Source organism: Ahaetulla prasina, chromosome 1, assembly GCF_028640845.1.
Source record: "Ahaetulla prasina isolate Xishuangbanna chromosome 1, ASM2864084v1, whole genome shotgun sequence".
NCBI classification, from domain to species: Eukaryota; Metazoa; Chordata; class Lepidosauria; order Squamata; family Colubridae; genus Ahaetulla; species Ahaetulla prasina.
In genome coordinates, this window is record NC_080539.1 from 224,045,507 (window position 1) to 224,068,425 (window position 22,919).

Genomic DNA, 22,919 nt, shown 5'->3' on the forward strand with positions numbered 1-22,919 from the left:
CACTTTTGTATCTCAGTTAGTAGTAAAATTTTCTAACCGCCCACTGGTTCCACAGTAATGACCTCATTGGATAATGTTTTATGACACAATAAACACATTGGATGTTGTTTATTTACAACAGATTCTATGAAACCCATCTTCAGATACTCTGGCAAACAGCCATGAGCGTATTTCTTTTTTTGAGACATGGGCTCACAATATTTCACAATATTTTTTTTTTATTCAAAACGTTTTACAAAAAAAAAATTCCCCCCCCTTTCCCTCCCAACCCCCCTCCCTTCACTAATCCCTCTCCCCTCCCCCCTGACTTCCCGGATGAAGCACAAGGTATAGTTAAAAATAAAACAAACATATGCTAAGAAGATTTTCCCCCAATACCAATTTTCCCTCTCTAGCTCTGACTTCCTCCTAACGCAACCAAATTCCTTCAAGAAAGAAAAAAATAAAAAATAAAAAAATTAACAATTAAGAATAACAAAATATGTAAATCAATAAAACATTAATCCTAAAGTATTTAAAACCAACTAAAACATAAAAATCCAATCCAATTCAAAGAATATCTCCCTTATAGCTTCTATAACCATATAATTTTTTCCCCAGGTCTTTCTTACATAAACTCTTTCAAAAATATTCTATTCAAAATACAATACAACACATTATAAAATTTCAATACCAAGAATTACAGTAGCTATTCAAATTTAGTCCATCCTCGTCAAAATCCAGTATAAATCCAAATACCTAGTCTTTTATAATGGATATAAAACATATAATCAACCCATTTCTTCCAGATCTTCCTCACATATTGTCTTTCAGGGACAGTAATATTTTTGTCTGTTAATAATTCAAAGAATAATACTTTTGTCTCTTGCCATTTTTTTGATGCATTAATCTCTGTCTTTCCTTCATTTCTCCTTTTGAAAAGTCAGTCACAATATTGCCTAATAGATCCTTATGTTCAAAAATCCACAAATTACTACCATATATTCCGTCAATCCAAAGAGAGAATTCTTGAAAAGCATTAAGCCTGTAAATTTTTTCAGTTCGGGAGACAGCCTCCTGTAGCACAAATTCTGACATTTCATCCAAACTATTTAAGGGAAACTTCTTTACATCAACTTGTTTATTCACAATCATATCTTCATATTTATCCATTTTTATTTGTATCTCCTCCATTGCATTTAAGTTCTTTCTGTGTAATCCTGTATAAAATCACGAATCCATTCTTCTGAAAGAACCTTCATGGCAAAGTTCTTGCTGAAAATCCCCTTATGAAATACTTAAACAATGTAATATAATCCAACAATCCAGAATCCAACACAATAAGATGATGTCTCCATTCAGTTTCGATTTCGCAGCAAGGCTGGTCTATTTGCAGTTAGTCTAAAATGCCATTTTAAGAGAAGGAAAAAATTTTTTTTTCTCTCTTTAAAAAAGGAGGAAGTCAGGAAATCAACAATACTTGCAAACCAATAATTGTTCACTCATGCTTCTTCCGCCTGCTTATAGAAATCCACAAAAAGAAATCAATTGTTAGCAGAACTTGGACACCTTCCTCTTTCCCTGCTGTTGCAGGAGACGCGCTGGATAATGGAGGTAGGAGGAATTCAAAAGGACTCGACCTTTCAGGACTTTGCATAACAAAAACAAAGCCCCTAGGGGAATCTACCTCTCTCCCCCCTGCTCTTTCCCCTGCTCTCTCAACCAGAGAGGGAAAATTAAGTCGGGAACAGCTGTTCGTAGCTATTTACACCGGCTTTTACAATATCCAGTGCGGAGTGCCATAAATTAGCACCCAGCGAGAAAGGTGGCGCCAAGCGGAAGTCCAATATTTCACAATATTTTGTTTGAAGCTGTAGACACGTGCTCACTCTCACAAATCTAACTGCGTACTGACCAGTGTGACTGCAAACAAAAGAGCCTGTGCCGTGTATCGTCGTCTGTGCATGCCTCTCCTGCATTGTGGATTGGATTTGTGGAGGGCGCCGGCTACCAGCTCTGCTTGTCTGTTACAGCTGGGTGATGTGGGGGGAGATGCACAAGCTATTCTGGGACGAGGCTCTTTTATTTGCGGTTGCACTATAGCACCATTTAGTTTCACTTACATAATGTGAACTAAATTTATGCGCGGGCGATACAAATAGTATATTTAAGAAATTTAAATTATCACGGGGAATTTTATGAAAATCTAATGAAAATGTTTTTAAATAATGCTATGAATTTTTTTAAAAAAGTCAATTAAATTAAAAAAAAGGAAAGTGCTTCAGTATTGGACAAAACCCCTACCTCCCACCATGAAAGCTGGAACGCCCACTAGTGGGTGGTAGGGACCAGATTGACTACCACTGGACTAGAAAGCCTCGAACTACATCATCTACGTTTCGACCTATGCTTAGTTCATAAGATTATTTACCAAAATGTTCTACCTGTAAATGAATACTTTAATTTCAACCATAATAATACAAGGGCCATCAATAGATTTAAACTCAATGTAATTCGCTCTAATCTTAATTGTAGGAAATATGACTTTTGCAATAGAGTAGTAAATGTCTGAAACAATCTACCTGATCCTGTTGTTAGTCTCGCTAATCCCCATACCTTTCACCGTAAACTGTCTACCGGGGACCTTTCATGTTTCTTAAGAGGTCCCTAAGGGGGCGTGCATAAGTGCACCAGCATGCCTACCATCCCTGTCTTACTGTTCCCAATTATATGTAATCATTCTATGTGTTTATGGCTATGTTTTGCCAATTAATAAATAAATAAATAACAGTGGTTTAGGGTAGTGCAGGGATCTCCAAATTTGGCAACTTTAAGACTTCAACTCCCAGAATTCCTCAGCCAGCATGGAATTCTGGGAGCTGAAGTCCACAAATCTTAAAGCTGCCAAGTTTAAAGACTGCTGGTGTAGTGAGTGCTCTTGGGGCCCTGGCAGATGTAACCCTCCATCTTTGAATTTTCAGTGCCAAGATTTATTAGCAGAAAATCTGAATATTGAGAGCTCCTGTTTTGAGTGCAGCATTTGTGTAAAACAATAAAGAAAAAAGAATCCTCTTTTTGTATTTATTGCTGGCAGAGTAGCAGACTTATGTGTTCTTGATTCTCATACTATAAGAGAAGTTTTGGCCTAGATATCCTTGCACTGAGTTGTGCTGGTAATGTAGCTTTCCCCAGTTCTATCTAAAGTCAGGGAGATTCCAGCAGCACTGTACCAATTTCCCATCCTCTGAAACATTTCAAAGTATTTTAAGGAGTATTGATTGATTTTCGATCCCATCCAAAGAGAACCAGACAACCAGACAACAAAATCGTTTAGATCAGTCCCAGCGATGCAGCATGATAAATGCCCATGAAAACAGGTCTCTCGTATTTTACAGATAAAATAAGATTTTTTAAAAATCCAGGACACATTTCTTTTCTTCTCTTTCTTAAAAGATAGAACTATTTGTGTTTAGCTTCTTTAGGTTCCCACCCCCCTGCACTAAGCAATGCCCATCACTGAACACTAGCCATATTTAATAAAATTGTTTCTAAATGATAGTTCAGCTAAAGGAGTTTTTATTGACATGTTGCAGATAACAGAGCCTTGGATACATTAAGTTAAGAAAGTCCACAGTAGGACAGTGTTCTGCTCTCTATCCTGTGTGCCACTTCTTGATCCTGGATCCTTTATCTGTCAAACGCCAGGAAAATCAGGACAGCCAGACAGTTCAAATGGGTATAAAGATTGATTGTAAGCTTGAGCTCTCTACAATAATCTGAACTGCTCTCTGCCAAGAGAAATTTCCGGAAGATAAAAGTAGAAGGAATTCAAGATGGGCTGGACTTAGATCTCTTGTGGGCGGCGAAGGGATTCATGACTGATGAGGAATTTGATCTCTCCCTCTGGCTCAGCCTCCTCATCTCCTACTGTTGTGTCCCACTCCTCCGCTGACGGCCGGGTCAGGGAAATCCGAATCAGGCGTGCCTCTGCAGCTCTGCCAAAGTCCTAGCAAAGTCCTCAGGGCAGGCAGGAGACCAGAAAGTGACTTCAGCAAGATATGTTTAGACTTTGCCTGACTCAGGGAATGCCAGAAAGCAGATGTTTTATATAGGCCATGGGGTGTGGCTCCATGACTCAGCACTTATCCAGGCCTGCCCCTCCCTTCCTTCTGTTGCCTCCGCCTATCAAGTCTTCTGACGCGAGGGTCACTCCAGTCGGCAGCTGTTGGCAATAGACCTCCCTCAGGCTCACATGCTGTGGAGGAGGGGGAGGGGTCTAGTTGCTCCGTTTGCCTAGGCATGGAGCCAGAGCTGGGGGCTGGAGATATTTCCTCCTCTTCAGCCTGTCTGGGCATGGAGCCAGGGCTGGGGCCGGGAGGCATACTAGAACATTCCTCTGTGTTCGGAAGCAGATAAGAAGGCCCCAGCTGTGGTGAGATTGGGCGAGACACAACACCTACACTATCCTGTGTGCCACTCCTGAAGCCTCCATCTCAGGGCTGTCAAACTCGTGGCCTGTGGGCGGGATGCATCACACACAGGCCACGCCCACCCCCATTTTAGAGAAGGGGGGAAGTCATGATACCCATGTGACAACAACATGACACCGCAAGTTTGACACCCCTGCTCTATCCTATGTCACTCCAGGAGCCAATCTCACTTCTTCAAATGTCCATCTGCACCAGGTCCTCTGAGAAACTTAGACAGAACATTTTCCTTTCAAGTTGTTAATTTTGTTAATGTTAATAATGACACACCAGGGATTATTACTTTTTAAATAGCTTAAAATTGCTGGATGATGCTGTAAAAAACAAGGACTTGCCTTCTGCATATACAGAGTTAAAATGTTTCAAATATTCTTTTTAATTGGCCTTTAATTGGTAGTGGCTTGCTGTACCTCCATATCCTTAATTTAAATGTTATCGATGGATCAAAAATGGTAAATCCTGACTCAGATACATTAAATATAAATTATACTGCTTGATCCTAAGTTTACCCCAAAATAAATCCAACTGTATCTAGTGGGAGTTCTCCCTGTGTAGCTCTCATTCCAACATTCATAGAAATGGTAAATCTGTTTATATAACAATGTTACATGATCAAAGTCTCCAGATGGATGGTGCATACAATCTCATTATGCATTCTGGGGTGCAATCAATCCATATTATTTTGCAGCATTATAGAGCTGGAAGCAATTTCAGTGGTCATTAGAACGGTGTTTTGAACTGGGGAATTCTGGAAGTCCACACCTCTTCCAAGGTTGAGTAACACTGATCTAGGACAGCTTATTTAGTGCAGGACCTTGTACAGTAACTCTGATAGATGAACAAGTAACTGCTTTTTGGAGACTTCAAGAGAAGAACTCACCATATGTCTACTTGTTCCACTGGCTGACAACAAACACAGTCAGGAATTTCCTGCTGGTATCTAGCCTGGTATTTGTTTCTTTGACTCTGGCCACTGGGTCAGTAGGGAAAAAAGTCCACTGTCTATTCTATGTATTAACCATCCAGATGTTTGAAGACTGTTCCTGTCTCTACCTTAGTCATTTCTTCCATTTTATTTATTTTATTAATTTATGTGCTGCCCAAATAAACTGAAGTGAAAATACATCTAGATCCTTTAACCGTTCTTTTCATTGTTTGGGTCTGATTCTTGTCTTGCTTTGCATGTACATGTCTATTTTGAAGATTTGAACAAACCTTGTTTCCATTAAGTCTTGGGCAGAATTATTTAAATATTTTCCATGGGTTTTTGTTGTTGTTGTTCTAGGAGAATCAGCAACCACGCGACTTTGAAAGTTTATTGCTGCCAAGATGAATAATAAACTTTCCTTTTACTTTTTCCCACATTTGAGGGGGGGAATAAGCTTCTTTCATTCTGGTGGCATTTTGTCTAGGACTGCAGATGTTTATGGTATGGAAACATATACATATAATGTTATCCTAACTTATCCGCTTTTTCTTCTCTCATATCTTTGCGAAAAAATGGGCTAGAGTCTTCTAACAACTGTGGCTTGGAATTTCCTGCCGCCTCAAAGCTATTTCAAGAAAGCAAAAATTCAGTGCAAAAATTGATCAGTTCAACAGTTCACTGTTCTTTCAAAATGTACGTTTTGCATAGAATACTTGCATCTATCAAAATAATCATTGGCGGCTTTCCCCCACTTTTTTTTTTCCTAAGGTAAGCTTTGCTTGTTATTTCTATACTTAAATCGCGTCTGATTCTGATCCTGCTGAAATGATAGAGCCTTGTTTCAGGCCAGAAGTTCTTGGCGTTCTCATGAGCCTTTGTTAAGTTGAGGGTGTTGGAAATGTAAACAAACTGCTGTAGGTCTTTTATGATGAAGGCACAGTCAGATGAGACAGTCCTGAATGTTCAATGGGAGCTGTTTGGAAAGCATTTGCAAAGCTTGTGGTATCATTTTACGGGTGACCCGAGAAAACAGGAATGAACTGGCTAAATAAACGAGTAGTAAATTTATCCTATCTTCAGCTGTAGGCAAAATCTATCTGCTGGTCTATGACTCATCAGATAAATATGTTTTTTACCGTAGGAAAAGCTTGCTTTTATATTAAATCTGAGCGGCTCTTAAAAATAGGTAATTATTTTCAGTTTTAAAGGGAACATGCCTGAGGTATTTCCTGAAATTAACTAATTTAAATTAAAGACCCTATTGTGGGACCTAAAAACAACAACAACAAAAATGGTGTTGAGAGTAACAATTGTTGCTTTGATTCCAAAGACTATTAAATAAAAGAAGTCTGATTCTGGTCAAGTAATATTTATTGTGGTCATTCCATAGAATTGGGCATCTTGATTATTACTTGTTTAATTCTTAAATTCCTATGGCCAAAAGTTTCAAGATTTTCTTAAAAAAGAAGGGGCTCTCTGGTAGGCATTAGCAGTATAATTATTCACTCCAAAATCCTTTAGCTAGTTTTAGTGAGTCATGAATATACAACCACTGCCCACCATCACATCTCTGGACCAGGCCCAAACCTGTAGAAATTCAGGTAGGAACAGCCTCTCTGCAAACTGATTTTGGGCCATTCCCATTGTCCAACTCATAATCTGGATCTATTTTTACAAAAGGGAGGACTCCAAAAAGATATTTTTATTTCTTTCAGTATTTTTGTACTTTCCATTACATACTTTATATCACGGGTGTCAAACTCAATTTCATTGAGGGCCGCATCGGGGTTGGGTTTAACCTCGGAGGGGGGGCATGCAGGGGGTGCGTGGCCAGGGGGACAGGGTCAGCTCGACATCCCTCATATCAGGGGTGCCTGTGGTGACCCAAGTGCTCTGCCAGTGAAAACAGGCTCCCAAACTCCATTTTTGGCTGCAACAGCATCCTGCAACCCTCAGTCAGCAAAAACAAAGCTCGGGAGGGCTGCCCACAGCCCTCGTGAGCTCCATTTTCGCTGGTAGAGGCACTGTGGGCCAGTCCTTTGCTGTTTCTAGAGCGGCCCCTTGGGCCCCCAGGCCTTGAGTTTTACACCTCTGCTTTATATTGTGACCCCCTGTCACCCTTTGATCTCACTAGAATTTCAACTCTGTTGGATTTGTTCCTCTAGAACAGGGGTATCAAACTTGCGTCGTCACAGCATCGCCACATGATGTATTATGATTTTTCCTCTTCGCGAAAAATGGGCTGGAGTCTTCTAACAACTGTGGCTTGGAATTTCCTGCCGCCTCAAAGCTATTTCAAGAAAGCAAAAATTCAGTGCAAAAATTGATCAGTTCAACAGTTCACTGTTCTTTCAAAATGTACGTTTTGCATAGAATACTTGCATCTATCAAAATAATCATTGGCGGCTTTCCCTCACTTTTTTTTTTTCCTAAGGTAAGCTTTGCTTGTTATTTTTATACTTAAATCGCGTCTGATTCTGATCCTGCTGAAATGATAGAGCCTTGTTTCAGGCCAGAAGTTCTTGGCGTTCTCATGAGCCTTTGTTAAGTTGAGGGTGTTGGAAATGTAAACAAACTGCTGTAGGTCTTTTATGATGAAGGCACAGTCAGATGAGACAGTCCTGAATGTTCAATGGGAGCTGTTTGGAAAGCATTTGCAAAGCTTGTGGTATCATTTTACGGGTGACCCGAGAAAACAGGAATGAACTGGCTAAATAAACGAGTAGTAAATTTATCCTATCTTCAGCTGTAGGCAAAATCTATCTGCTGGTCTATGACTCATCAGATAAATATGTTTTTTACCGTAGGAAAAGCTTGCTTTTATATTAAATCTGAGCGGCTCTTAAAAATAGGTAATTATTTTCAGTTTTAAAGGGAACATGCCTGAGGTATTTCCTGAAATTAACTAATTTGAATTAAAGACCCTATTGTGGGACCTAAAAACAACAACAACAAAAATGGTGTTGAGAGTAACAATTGTTGTTTGATTCCAAAGACTATTAAATAAAAGAAGTCTGATTCTGGGCAAGTAATATGTGGTCATATTGGGCATCTTGATTATTACTGTTTAATTCTTAAATTCCTATGGCCAAAAGTTTCAAGATTTTCTTAAAAAAGAAGGGGCTCTCTGGTAGGCATTAGCAGTATAATTATTCACTCCAAAATCCTTTAGCTAGTTTTAGTGAGTCATGAATATACAACCACTGCCCACCATCACATCTCTGGACCAGGCCCAAACCTGTAGAAATTCAGGTAGGAACAGCCTCTCTGCAAACTGATTTTGGGCCATTCCCATTGTCCAACTCATAATCTGGATCTATTTTTACAAAAGGGAGGACTCCAAAAAGATATTTTTATTTCTTTCAGTATTTTTGTACTTTCCATTACATACTTTATATCACGGGTGTCAAACTCAATTTCATTGAGGGCCGCATCGGGGTTGGGTTTAACCTCGGAGGGGGGGCATGCAGGGGGTGCGTGGCCAGGGGGACAGGGTCAGCTCGACATCCCTCATATCAGGGGTGCCTGTGGTGACCCAAGTGCTCTGCCAGTGAAAACAGGCTCCCAAACTCCATTTTCGGCTGCAACAGCATCCTGCAACCCTCAGTCAGCAAAAACAAAGCTCGGGAGGGCTGCCCACAGCCCTCGTGAGCTCCATTTTCGCTGGTAGAGGCACTGTGGGCCAGTCCTTTGCTGTTTCTAGAGCGGCCCCTTGGGCCCCCAGGCCTTGAGTTTTACACCTCTGCTTTATATTGTGACCCCCTGCCACCCTTTGATCTCACTAGAATTTCAACTCTGTTGGATTTGTTCCTCTAGAACAGGGGTATCAAACTTGCGTCGTCACAGCATCGCCACATGATGTATTATGATTTTTTTCCTCTTCGCTAAATTGGGCGTTGGCATGGCCAGCATGTGACGCATCCGGCCCACGGGCCACAAGTTTGACACCCCTGCTCTAGAAGTATTGGATATATCCGTTTTGCATAGTTAAATGTCTACAGAGATTCTTAGTCATTCTTGTCATGGTTGCCCCAAAGGTGCTTTTTCAAAAGGCAACTGGACTTTGTTTTTTCTTGAAGATGTTTCACTTCTCATCCAAAGAAACTTCTTCAGTTCTTCATTTTAGTCTATTGAATACTAGGGACAAGAGGAGGATTCCTTTTCATTTCTGCCTCTGTTTCTCTTTTGCTTTTCCCTAATTGAAAGCTAATACTTTGGTTCTCCCTTCCAGCTTCTTCCTTTTCCTCTCTTGGGTAGAAAACTCAGATATGCAGAGTTTTTGTCACAGCATGGAACCATTCACACATCCTTTGGTCTTAAGCATCTGTCTCTAGATGCTCTCAATGGCTTTGGTCCTATTCCTTCCATAAAAGCATCCAGTTAATAGGAACTCTAAACAATATTTTCTCACATTTTTCCTTATAAGCTGGATCAACTTTGAACCTCTCTAGGAGTTTCCATCCAGAATGCCAGTCAACACTGCTACCCCTTTCCTCCTAGCAAATTGCTCCTAGAGGAGTAATTGCTGTGGAATAGCAGAAAAAGTGTAGCAATTTTACTTAGCATACCTTACAAGAAGTTTAGTTTTAAAACAGATGAAACAAATTAAACAAACAAATTAAAGATAGAAGGAGGAAGATTAGGGGGGCATGCCATTTTCTAATGAAGCCATCCTCTAGACCAGCGGTCACCAACTGGTGGTCCGTGAGAAAATTTTGGTGGTCTGCAGAAAAATTATTTGCATTTTTTATATTGCATTCAATCAGGGGTCCTCAAACTACGGCCCCTGGGACAGGTACGTGCAATGAACATTTATGTTGCTGCAGAGAGTCTCCCCCTTTGGGGTCTTTTTGTGTGGGTTGGAGGGGGGCAGAAATTCAGGATCTGCTTCAGCCTCCTGGTGCAGGGCTTTGGGTGAAGGCTGGAGGGAAGTGCCACTGATGGCGACGAGCTGGAGGTTCTTGTTCCAGTGGGACTGAATCATGGCCTGGAACTGGCTAACCATCTCAGCCCACTGAGCCTCCAGGCGCTGGTACCTGGCCTTGCTCTCCCACAGGTCTTCCCTCTGCTTGGAAAGTCTATGCTCGTAGTCCTCAGTGAGCCTCCTTCTTGGTCAGATCCAATTTGAACTGAGCTGTTTTGTCAACTCTTTCTCGTGGTGGCTGCTTAACTCCAACAGCTGCTTCCTATTGGGTCCCTAAGGAGCCCAGGCGGGGAGGCGAGGAATGGCTGGCAGGGGAGCAACGGGTAGAGGCTAGCGAGGCGCCCCTCGATGTGAGTGACATCAAGTTGGCCACACCCTCCCAGTCACATGACTACCTAGTCATGCCCACCCAGCCGGTCATTGGGCAGATCATATTAGTGGTCCATGGAATTTAAAATTATAAATTTAGTGGTCCTTAAGGTCCGAAAGGTTGGTGACCCCTGCTCTAGACCTAAAGACAGGAAGCCCTTAGGAAATGTTAGCAAGTTCAACAACTTGTGTTTCTCCTGCATGAAACTCACCCTCAACAGGACAATTCAGGCTTATTCACTTCAAAGTAGATATATAAATACTCAGTGCAGAGATAATCACCTTGAAGCTAAAGGTCAATGGCTACTGCCCCTTCTGTATGTTCAAAGTTTCCATCCTAAACCCCATGGATTCCTTGTCTGTAGCCATGGATTCTTTGTCTCTACACACAGCTTGCTGCTTATCAGAGAAGGTCTCAATTCTTACATATTTTACAGTTACTGTTATTACAATTATGTATTACAGTTAAGAATTGTAGGACTTGGCTCTTACATGTTTCAGTTAATGAACTAAAATAGATAATAAGAGGTTTAGCTGCACTGCTCTCTTACCTCCTTGCTTGAATTGGCTATCAGCTATTTATCAAGGACAGGAATGACTGACGTTACTGTGTGCGAACACTGTAAACAGGACCTCTAGGAATGTTTTCCTGCCGTGGTTTTCAAATACTCTTTTGGATTTTATGTTGTCTTGAACATTCCTGTCCATTTGGGTTAGTGGTCTTTTAGAAGCCATAATAACTCCAGCAGTCCATTGGCTTTTTGTAGAAGCACAAATATCCCCATAGCGGGGTCAACGGTTACCACAATCTTTCTGTTTACCCTTGTAACTAGTATTCCTACAGTGGTGCAACGGTTGTAACATTTGTTTTAAAATAGAAGATTTCTGGCTTGAACGCCAATAGAATTTTGTTATAATTACCTCTTTTCTTTCCTTGAAATACTTATTTTCCCTGTGCTGTTTTCATTTCTTTTTTTTCTCAATGTGCAAACTTTTTATTTCAAGTGATAGGAAAAATTATAAAATAGTGGATGACTAGACGTTAAAGAAAAAGCTCATAGAAAAGTAGGCAGCTCAGGAAAAGAAAAATAGTAATAAACATTTTTGTTACAACTTTCCGTCCCTTTCAATCCTGGCTGTACTATTGTTGGACCTATTAGTATCAGCAACAGTATCAGAGACTTATTTACATACTGATTGTCCAGTGTGCTTTCATTTACCATTCTTTAATCAGAAAAAGAGATTAATTTCAATGCAAAAAAAAGGAAGGAAGGAAGGAAGGAAGGAAGGAAGGAAGGAAGGAAGGAAGGAAGGAAGGAAGGAAGGAAGGAAACCATACCAAAAACAAGCATAACCTAATAGCCATTTAGAAACCAGTGGGAATTGATTTCATTCCACTTCTGCTGTGAAAGTGGCAGTTCTCCAACAGAGGAAATTCAAAGGCAAACTCCAGTACAAAACTGCTTTTTAGAACTAGTTGACAAATTTTATTTTAGCTGTTTAGGCATGACTATAATCAATTATTTCCTGTCCCAATATAGGCATAAAGTAACCCAGAAAAACAATAAGAATTATTGTATTATCCTTATATACTCATATGACACAGTTATATATGTGTGCCACACAGAATATAACGTAAGCTTATTCTACAGTTAGTCTGTTATTTTTAATGGTGGATCTGAACAAACTTTATTTGTGACTCTTCAAATGGACTACAACTCCCACAAGTCCAAAAGCTGCACATCCTCCAATTATGGGTAAAACTAGCAATAGCAATAGCACTTAGACTTATATACTGCTTCACAATGTTTTACAACTCTCTGTAAGCGGTTTATAGAGTCAGCATATTGCTCCCAATAATCTGGGTCTTCATTTTACTGACCTCGGAAGGATGGAAGGCTGAGTCAACCTTGAGCTGGTGAGAATCAAACTGCTGGTAGTTGGCAGAATTAGAATTAGAATTAGAATTAGGGTCCTTGAGTGGCGCAGACTGCTAAGACAGTCTATTATTAATAGCAGCTGCTTGCAATTACTGTAGGTTCAAGCCCCACCAGGCCCAAGGTTGACTCAGCCTTCCATCCTTTATAAGGTAGGTAAAATGAGGACCCAGATTGTTGGGGGCAATAAAAGTTGACTTTGTATATAATATACAAATGGATGAAGACTATTGCTTGACATAGTGTAAGCCACCCTGAGTCTTCAGAGAAGGGCGGGATATAAATGCAAATAAATAAAATAAGTAAATAAGTAAATAAATAAATAAATAAATTAGCCTGCAATACTGCATTCTAACCACTGTGCCACCATGATTCAATGATGTAGTTGCTAATGTAATAAGGAGCATGGATCTGCCCAGGTACACTGAACTTGCTGCTGTGGGGATATTTGCTCTCTGTAGGTCACTGCCCTCCCTGGCCATTTGTTTTGGGCTGCAGGGGAGATAGGGGATACAAATTATACAGAAGTATCTGCTCACACAGTATTTGACCATCATGTTCCAAAGCATTATTCAAGCATATTAGATCTTAAAAAGTGCTAGACCTGTGAGAGAAAACTACTGCTCTCTCCTGAGAGAACACTAGCCCTATTCTGCCAAGAAGGCAGCCTTGGGCAGAACAGACATTTTCCCAGGCAGACTGGGAAAGACAGCCCGGTTCTGTCAGGTGTTGTTTTGGATCCTGTGCATTGCAGGTTTTCCATTACTTCTGCCAACAAAGTTTTTTGTAATCGTCGTTTCTAACTGTCTAAGGTACTAGGGCAGCGCTATTTCAAACTTTTCCTATGCATTTGGCCAACTGTCAGCTGAGCAATTTTTGGATTTGGGTCTAACATTCTTTTTTAAAAAATCACTATATCTCTGGTCAGAAGTAACCAAAATGGCCAGTCACGGATAGTGGTGTCCACAAAGTGTGGTATGTGTGTGTGTAGGTGTTTTGTCAGTATCAAACCCAAGTGCTCAGACCTCTGCTCCTTTTTATATGTGTGCAATGCATGCAATCATGTCTAAACGGGGTAGGGTTTTTTTATTTTTATTTTATAGGCTGGTCATGCTTGGCCTTTTCACATCATTGACCCCGCCTTGAAGATACCCGATTCCAGATGTGGAGCATCTCTGCCCCTGTGACCGTTTAGGAGTGTAACCTGACTATTCCAAGCCCAGCCTATTTTCACTCATTCCAGCCCAAGCCCATGTAAAAGTGCCCAGTGGATTGGTTGCTTTTTCCACCGATGCCAGGTATGGATTTGAAATGAAGCTAGGGGGATTCCCAGTTGTTTTTCTTTAATTTTCCCATAAGGACTGCACCACTTGTGAGCCTTCTTCCTGAGGCAGAATAGGGTCTAGCAATGAGGGCAGTGCAAAGCATACTGGCATATTTTTCTGCCCGTCCGCAGATTGATGATAGGAAGCTATTTAAACATAGCTATCTGGCTGAGTCTTTAGATTCCTGGAAAATTTAACTTGCTCGGTGTTTCCTTCTGTTCATTAGAATTCAGCTCTACAGGCCTTCTGGTCTTTGCAAACTCATTATGGGGACAAAGAGGGGTGCAGAACAAGAGTCCCCAACCTCAAACACATTCATCAACCTCTCCTCTCTGTCTAGTTCTCTTTTCTTCTAATGGCTGCCTTGGCAGCTTATCTTTGGCTGCGTTCCCAGAGACAATACAGAGCAAAAAAAGTCAATGCCATAGAATCCAATTACCAGACTAATTAAACTTTGGAGCCACCTTACTGAAAGCTGTTCTTTCGTCCTGGGACATTTGACTAGAATTCCCCATATTTTGTTTTGCAAAATTAGTGTGTGGAGATTCCAGTTCTTCTTTACAGCTCTTTTAACTGAATCACCAATAATGAGAAAGTAACACATTTTAGAAATGCTACCATCTCCAAATCACACTATTTCAATGGAATAAATTATTTCTGTGGCACTGAAAGGACCTTTTATCTTCCACGTTGGTAAAAAGAACATGCTCGTTTCTTGAGAAATGATGATAATAAGTCCAACTGGAAGGGTAGATGATATGCCATAAAAGTTACAGGGTTCTAGAAGTAGGAATCCCCTCTATTTCCTTTCAAAATAATGAGCTGTTTTCTTTAGAATTTTTTAAAAACTAACTTTTCCCACATTGAGTAAAGAATATAAACTAGAAACACAAAATGGCCATTAATTCATCTCTGCTTCCTTATTTTTAAATATTTGAAAGGATGGATTGCACTTGGCATGGGGCCTTTAGAATCCTTGTCTTTGACTTCATTACTCATGGAGTTGAATAAAAAGAGTTTTTAAGAAAACCCCAAATCATATAATTTATTGTCCCCTCTCAAAAAAAACCCCAAAAAAACAACACCCCAAACTTTTGGAAACAGAAAATCTACCCTTTACTAAAGAAAAGGCAGCTGCCTGAACTCAACATGGCTTATTTGATTAAAGCAATACTTCAAGTACCAGAGAAATCATTTGGAAAATGAAGTGAAAGATGCTAAGGGTATATTTTAGAATAGTTGGCCCAGAATATTTAAAAGAATATCTCCTGACTTTTGGCATTCACCTCTCTTTAACCCTGTCATTTTCCTTGTATGTAAGCTCTGCACAGGAAAAAGGAGAGCAGGTAGGAATTCAGTAACCCTCTGTCTCACTCTCTGTCTTGTTTCATCTTACCCTGACAAGATAATTTAGGGAAGATATTTGGTAATGGAAGTAAGTCTGTTCTATATCCCCAAGATTGCAGGGCAGGGCAGGGCAGGACAGGGTAGGGTAAGGTGGGGTAGGGTAGCAGTGTTTTGTAATTTGTGTCAGTGTTCTATTTTGTCCAGACAATTCAGCTACAGAAGAACATGGAAGTAAAAAAGGAGAATATTTGTAGCTCAGGGTTGAAATGAAGGGCCTTTGATGCTCTCTGATAGTTTGCTTGCAGACATTTCATTACCCAAACCAGGCAACAACCCAAACCTAGTTTAGGTAACAAAACATCTTCAAAAAAGCAACCAAACCTCAGAGAGCATCATGGACCCCTCAGAACACGAAAACCTAGGATAGAAGTGATAAAAATTACATCAGTTTGATTTATTATTTATTTCTAGTCATTTTAAAAAAAGTTAAATTGCCCATAGCTGAAACTCTATTAACATATTCTTTAAAAAGATTAAAAAAAAAACCTACAAAACCCAGGCACTCAAAAAAACAACAACCCCACCAATCGGAATAATTAGCCCATGGCTACAGCATCAGTGTGAAAATGTTACATTTGGTTTGTTGTTGTTAGTTGTGTAGTTGTGTCCGACCGATCGCAACCCCATGGACAACATTCCTCCAGGCCTTCCTGTCCTCTACCATCCTCTGGAGTCCATTTAAACTCATGCCTACTGCTTCAGTGACTCCATCCAGCCACCTCGTTCTCTGTCGTCCCCTTCTTCTTTTGCCCTCAATCTTTCCCAGCATTAGGTTCTTCTCCAGTGAGTCCTTCCTTCTCATTAGGTGGCCAAAGTATTTCAGTTTCATCTTCAGGATCTGGCCTTCTAAAGAGCAGTCAGGGTTGATCTCCTCTAGGACTGACTTGTTTGTTCGCCTTGCAGTTCAGGGGACTCGCAGGAATCTTCTCCAGCACCAGAGTTCAAAGGCCTCAATTCTTTGGCGCTCAGCCTTTCTTATGGTCCAACCTTCACAGCCATACATTGCAACTGGGAAACCATAGCCTGGACTATACACACTTTTGTTGGCAGGGTGATGTCTCTGCTTTTTAGTACACTGTCTAGATTTGCCATAGCTTTCCTCCCCAGGAGCAAGCGTCTTTTAATTTCTTGGCTGCAGTCCCCATCTGCAGTGATCTTGGAGCCCAGGAAAATAAAATCTGTCACTACCTCCATTTCTTCTCCATCAATCTGCCAGGAATTGAGAGGGCCAGATGCTATGATTTTAGTTTTCTTAATGTTGAGTTTCAAGCCAACTTTTGCACTCTCTTCCTTCACCCACATCAAGAGGCTCTTTAGTTCCTCTTTGCTTTCTGCCATTAGAGTGGTATCATCAGCATATCTGAGGTTGTTGATATTTTTTCCGGCAATCTTAATTCCAATTTTTGATTCATCTAGCCCCACCTTTCTCATGATGTGCTCTGCATATAAGTTAAATAGGCAGGGTGATAGTATATAGCTTTGCCGGACTTTGGTTACTATTTGGAAATAGAACAGAAAGGAAAACCATGTTTGAATTCCTTGGGTCAAGTGGTTAGGGAGAGAAAGCAGTGCCTAGGAATGTTTGTTTGTTTGTTTGTTTTGAAAAAACTCAGGATATGATGATGAACTTAATAATGGTGACTGGCTTGGAAAGATTAAGATATTTCCATCCAAAAGAGCTTGCAGTTAGTATAATAAGAATGAGCTGCTATGAGCTGGGAAGGAGAGGGGGGGTGTCGCACATTCTTGTAATGCTAAACCATGAGTGGGCCCCTTGCAGAAACAAAGTTGGAAAGAAGAAAGGGAAAGAAAGGGTAACCTCCCCCCTCCCTTTTCACTGTGGTCCTGATTCTAACAAACACAATCCACATCAGAAACAGTTCCCGTCCCTTTACCAAACCACAATTTGGTGTTGTGTCTGCATATAGCCCCTGTTTCGTATTATTACTAGTAATATGTGAATCTTTTTGTATTTATATGTAACTTTGCATCATAACAATAATTAACAAATAATTTTTCCTGCCTCAGTAACAGTACCAGAGTTGGAAGGGACCTTGGAGGTCATCTAATCCAACCCCCGATCATGCAGGAGAGCTATACTAGGGATTTGAACCACCGAACTGCAGACCTTTCTGATCGACAAACTCAGTGTCTTAGCCACTGAGCCACCTAACCAGGCCTCTGTTCCAAATCCCTGCCACATAGACCTGTAGAGATTTGGGGGTTCTTAGTGGCTAAGGGTACAGTCTTTCTCATCAGACAGAACATTATTTTGGGGGAGGGGAGCTTGCTTTCTAATGACAAGGTAACTACTGTAAATGTGTTTAGGTTCTCTTTGAATCCATAGAATATTTTCATAGTTTAATGTTTTATGGGTTGCTTTATTGAAGGAGAAAGTTACTAATGCAGAAAGTAACTACTGCATTAATGTAGGATGTCATTCTGATAGTTCCCCTTTTCAGATGACATTAACTTTTAAATCTGACTCATGAACTGACTCTAACCCACTATGAAAAATATAATAGCAATATGTTTCACCTACCCCCCCCTCACTTTATGAATAAATAAACCAAAAGAGTCTATAAAAAATACTGTAGCTTAAAAGAATCCTCCAAGTGGAGAAATAAGCCAGTTGGGGCCTCACTATTCCAGTACTATGACTGCTAGGGATTTGAATCAGCTTCTGGAAAGAATGGACAACTAATCTTGCCATTAAGGCCTATGTTCTAAATTAGAGGTAGGGAATGATGATCCTTTTATGCTTGTGGACTTCAACTCCCAGAATTCCTGAGCCAGCATAAGTCATAAAAGGGTCATTGTTTCCCATCCCTGTTCTAAAGCAAACAGGCTCCTCAATAAACCCTTGTCTGATAAGTTACTTAGATAATTATTTCAAGTGCTTGCTTCTAGAAGAGAGCCCAGTCTTCAATTCAGGACTTTAAAAGATCGCCTTATGTATTTTTTTATCTTTATTTTAGATTTCACTCCAATTCTCCTATAATTTTTTGTTCCTCCTGGTCTCCTGATTTCTTCAAATTCCCATCTTATGGTTTTGATTTTTACTAAAATAATAGCACTTAGACTTATATAGCACCCAATAGTGCTTTACAGCACTCTTTGGGGGGGGGGGTTTACAAATGTCAGCATATTGTCCCCAACAATCTGAGCCCTCATTTCACTGATCTCAGAAGGATAGAAGGCTGAGTCAACCTTGAGCCAATCAGGATCGAATCCCTGGCTGTGGGCAGAGTTAGTTTACAATATTGCATACATGGCTCTATAAAAGGAAACATAAACAAGGGGAAAACAAAGATATGTAATGTTTTCCAATGAAGAATGGACAATTAATAGTGCCATCCACCACTTTGAATCAGCAGAAACCTATGCTAGCATTAAATATGCTGTTCCCATCGACCAGCTTGGAATACAAATCAACTACCAGTCAAATTGTCCAACTAATAGGATGCAGGTATGGAGGAGAAGGCATAGAGTAAAGTGGGAGTATTAGACACAGCTCCTCATCCATTCCTATGTCAGACTATTTCTGAAACTAGCACTCTTCTAAAAGAATACTAAACCTACACTCAAAAATAGCACAAAGATGGAGAGAGGGGAATCCAGGGTTAAATAAGAGAGCAATTAATAATGAGAGCACTTCTATTTGTGAAATGCCCTGCCAGAGGGGGATCTAATTCTGACCTGGTAGCCAGTAGGTCCTAGAGTGAGCTAAGGGAATGGACATCAAAAATAGTTGTGACTGATAATAACAGTCAATTATCATGGCATCTGGTATCCTCCATACCAGAAGGAAGTAGCTGACATATTGGCCCAAAAGCTCAACTTCTCTACGACAGGAGTTTTAGAACATTTCAGGATACAGAATCTTAGGGGTTTTTTTTTCATTTCCATAATTACTTTTCAAGAGACAAAGCTCTAATTATAAAAATTGTCTGGTTTTTTCCCCTCTCTTTAGTCTCTCATAGAAACCCCTCAAATTCTTATGGAATCCTAGAGTTCCAGTGAATAAAATTTGAAAAACCCTGACTCAAGTGGCCACGATATGTTAGAGATTAGAGATTGGACAACCGTTTGTAGAGATTGGACAACTATTTGTCTGAAATGGTATACGGTTTCTTGCTTGAGCAGGGGGTTGGACTAGAAGACCTCCAAGATCCCTTCTAACTCTGTTATTCTGTTACATTTGTACAAACTGCCATAGGATCTGCAACTAGTGATCCTTGTTTGGGGGGTAAAACCCAGTCAGAGCAGAGGTGAAATCCAGCAGTTTCTGACAGGTTCTGGAGAAACGGTAGCGGAAATTTTGAGTAGTTCGGAGAACCGGTACTGGAAATTTTGAGTAGTTTGAAGGACCAGAAAATACCACCTCTGGCTGGCCCCAGTGGGGTGGGAATGGAGATTTTGCAATACCGTTCCCCCAGGAGTAGGGAGGGAATGGGGATTTTGCAGTATCATTTCCCTGCCACGCCCACCAAGCCACACCATGCCCACCAAGTCACGGCACAGAACTGGTAGTTAAAAAATTTGGATTTCACCACTGAGTCAGAGAGACAACTATGCCACTCTTGTGAAAATCCAATAACTACTGAAGTAGTGAAAAATAGTTAAAAGGGCCACTATGAAAAACCTCTTCTCAACAGAAGCAGCAGGAAACATGTAAAGCCAGCAACAGTAACAGAAATGGCAGTACAAGGCCTGCAGAACATAGAGAGCTAGTTATATTTATTAAAGACAGGAATAACGGTTCTCAGAAGAACATTGTGATGATCCTATGGAAAGTGCCCATCTGCGTTATGCAACCAGAGGGTAGGTGTTCAATCTCTTTCCTCATCTGAGTCAAAATATCATGGAAGTTCAGGTCAATTATCCTGGCAGTCTTGAGTAGGCAATCGGGGCAGGGCAGGTCCAACTGTGATCCAATCAGCAACAAAACTGATGTTGGAATACGTTAGGTCACATCTGCGTCTTAGAGGCAAAATGCTACTTCAAAGCTTGAGCGACTGAAAACAACTTGCATTAACTGTGGCCTTTGTGGGGGGGTGGGTGGAATGAGAGGAAGTTAATGTCATGAGGACATACTATCAGAAAAGGCTGAAGGAACGTGATGCAGAGCTCCAAGTGGCATGCTATATTTCGTTGGTAAACCTGGAACGTATAACATAAGAGAAGAGCTGGTATTTACATTGTCTAATCCTCTGCTGATATTAAAAGAGATTCTAAAAAGACCAAGTATTTCTAGAAACAACAGACTGGCGGTATTCACGGCTTATGTGTGTGTCTTTCAAGTATCCAGAGAGCAATGTTTGCTTTTGCTGAAGGTGAAATACAGTCAGCGTTTTCATGGATCAAATATCATTTGAAAAGAACAGTAGGGGAAAAGGTTATTTTAAGGATTTTTCTATTTAAACGAAATGAAATATTTATGTAGCAGGCAAGCTTCTTGAACAGCAGATGGAAATGAGAGTTCATGGAGAGCTGCTTCTCTGGTCCTTTAAGTAGATGATGCACCCAGATACAGAGATGTTGTGAAGATCATGAGATCTTCCTTCTCTCCATTTCTGTATTTAATTCTGGGTTCATGTTTTATCTGGCAAATTTAGTTCTCAATTTCCCCCCTGTAATATTATAGGTAGTCCTTGACTTACAACCACAAGTGAGCCCAGGATTTTTTATTTTTTTTTTGTTTACATTTATACCCCGCCCTTCTCCGAAGACTCAGGGCGGCTTACAATGTATAAGGCAATAGTCTCATTCTATTTGTATATTTTTTTACAAAGTCAACTTATTGCCCCCCCAGCAATCTTGGTCCTCATTTTACCTACCTTATAAAGGGTGGAAGGCTGAGTCAACCTTGGGCCAGGCTCGAACCTGCAGTAATTGCAGGCTCTGTGTTCTAATAACAGGCTTCTCTACTGCCTGAGCTATCCCGGCCCCTATGTATGTATTTTTGTTGCTTTTATTGTGAGTTTTGCCCCGTTTTATGACTTTTCTTGTGATCTTTCTCAAATGAATCACTGCAGTTGTTAAATTTGTAACATGGTTGTTAAGTGAATCTGGCTTGTCAGAAAGTCGCAAAAGATGACAACATGACCTCGAAACACTGCAACCGTCATAGATGTGATCCAGTTGTCAAGCATCCAAATGTAAATCATGTGTAAATCCCTATCATGTGATAGGGATGCTGCAATGGTCATATGTGTGAAAAATGGTCATAAGCCACTTTTTTCAATAAAGTTGTAACTTCAAACAGTCACTAAATGAATTATTGTAAGTCAAGGACTACTTGTATTATAACTGTGGAAGTCAACCTCCAAGGAGTAAATAGAGCATACAGTGTTATATTATGAAGGAATGCTAAAGGGCATGATGTCTCAAGATACGTAGCAAACTTACTTGCTGCACAAAGCATGAACTGATCCTCAGATTTGCTGGTCACACTCAAGTTATGGACATTACATGCACATCCAGCAATGAGCAGAAAAATCTCCCTACAGATAATCCTTAATTTACAAGGACAATTCGGACTGAAAAATTCATTATGAAATGGTACGATTGTGAAGTGAGGCATCAAGTGATTGCACCCAGTTTTATTACCTTGTTTGTCATGGTTAAGCAAGACCCATGTGATTTGCAGTCTTCCCTGCCAGCTTCCCTAATCACTTTGCTTGTCTGAAGCCCGCTGGGAAGGTCACCAATGGTGTTCATGTGATCGTGAGAGGTATACATGCTGGTATACACATAATTGTGATTATGTGACCACAAGGACACTGCTATGGGAGTAAGTATTAATATTAAGTCATAAGTCACTTTTTCAGCACCATCATAACTTTGACCAGTTGCTAAACAAATGGTCATAAATTGAGGATTGCCTTGGTATAATAACCTAGAACTGCATAAATGAGAAATATAAGATGAAGGGCCGTGGTAGCTCAGGCTGTAAGAAGCCTGTTATTAAAACACAGTAGCCTGCAATTACTGCAGGTTCAAGCCCGGCCCAAGGTTGACTCAGCCTTCCATCCTTTATAAGGTAGGTAAAATGAGGACCCAGATTGTTGGGGGGGCAATAAGTTGACTTTGTAAATATACAAATAGAATAAGACTATTGCCTTATACACTGTAAGCCGCCCTGAGTCTTCGGAGAAGGGCGGGATATAAATGTAAATTAAAAAAAAAAAAAAGATGTTCATATGACACAAGAAATAACTATGCAATTTTATCAAAATGTTTTAATATTTCTATTTTGATTATTATTAATGTATGCCACCCAGAGTCACTATGCGAGATTAAAATACAAATATGATTAAATAATAAGAAACATCTGTTCATGCAACAAGTACACAACCCCCCCAAAATGGTAATTCCACCATCTATGCAAAAACCTCTGAAACTAGCAAGAAATTAACATCTCGGTAATCTATAAACCAACAAAATGTATCCAAACCATGCTAAGTAAAGACCGATGAGTCCAATAAGACAAAACAGGAGTGTCTTACAATATATAATGAAAATACTATGAATATCCATGGGATTGGGCAAACGGCAGAA

General features: G+C 40.2%; 1 long non-coding RNA gene across 1 annotated transcript in view; it reads left to right on the plus strand.

Moving 5' to 3' along the window:
* The first annotated feature begins 5,844 nt into the window (after positions 1-5,844).
* LOC131202668 (uncharacterized) overlaps positions 5,845-22,919 on the plus strand; it is a 55,747-nt gene continuing 38,672 nt past the window's right edge. The window contains exons 1-2 of the long non-coding RNA XR_009156191.1: positions 5,845-6,162; positions 13,728-13,922. This is a non-coding gene — a long non-coding RNA (uncharacterized LOC131202668). The remainder of the gene's footprint in view (positions 6,163-13,727; positions 13,923-22,919) is intronic.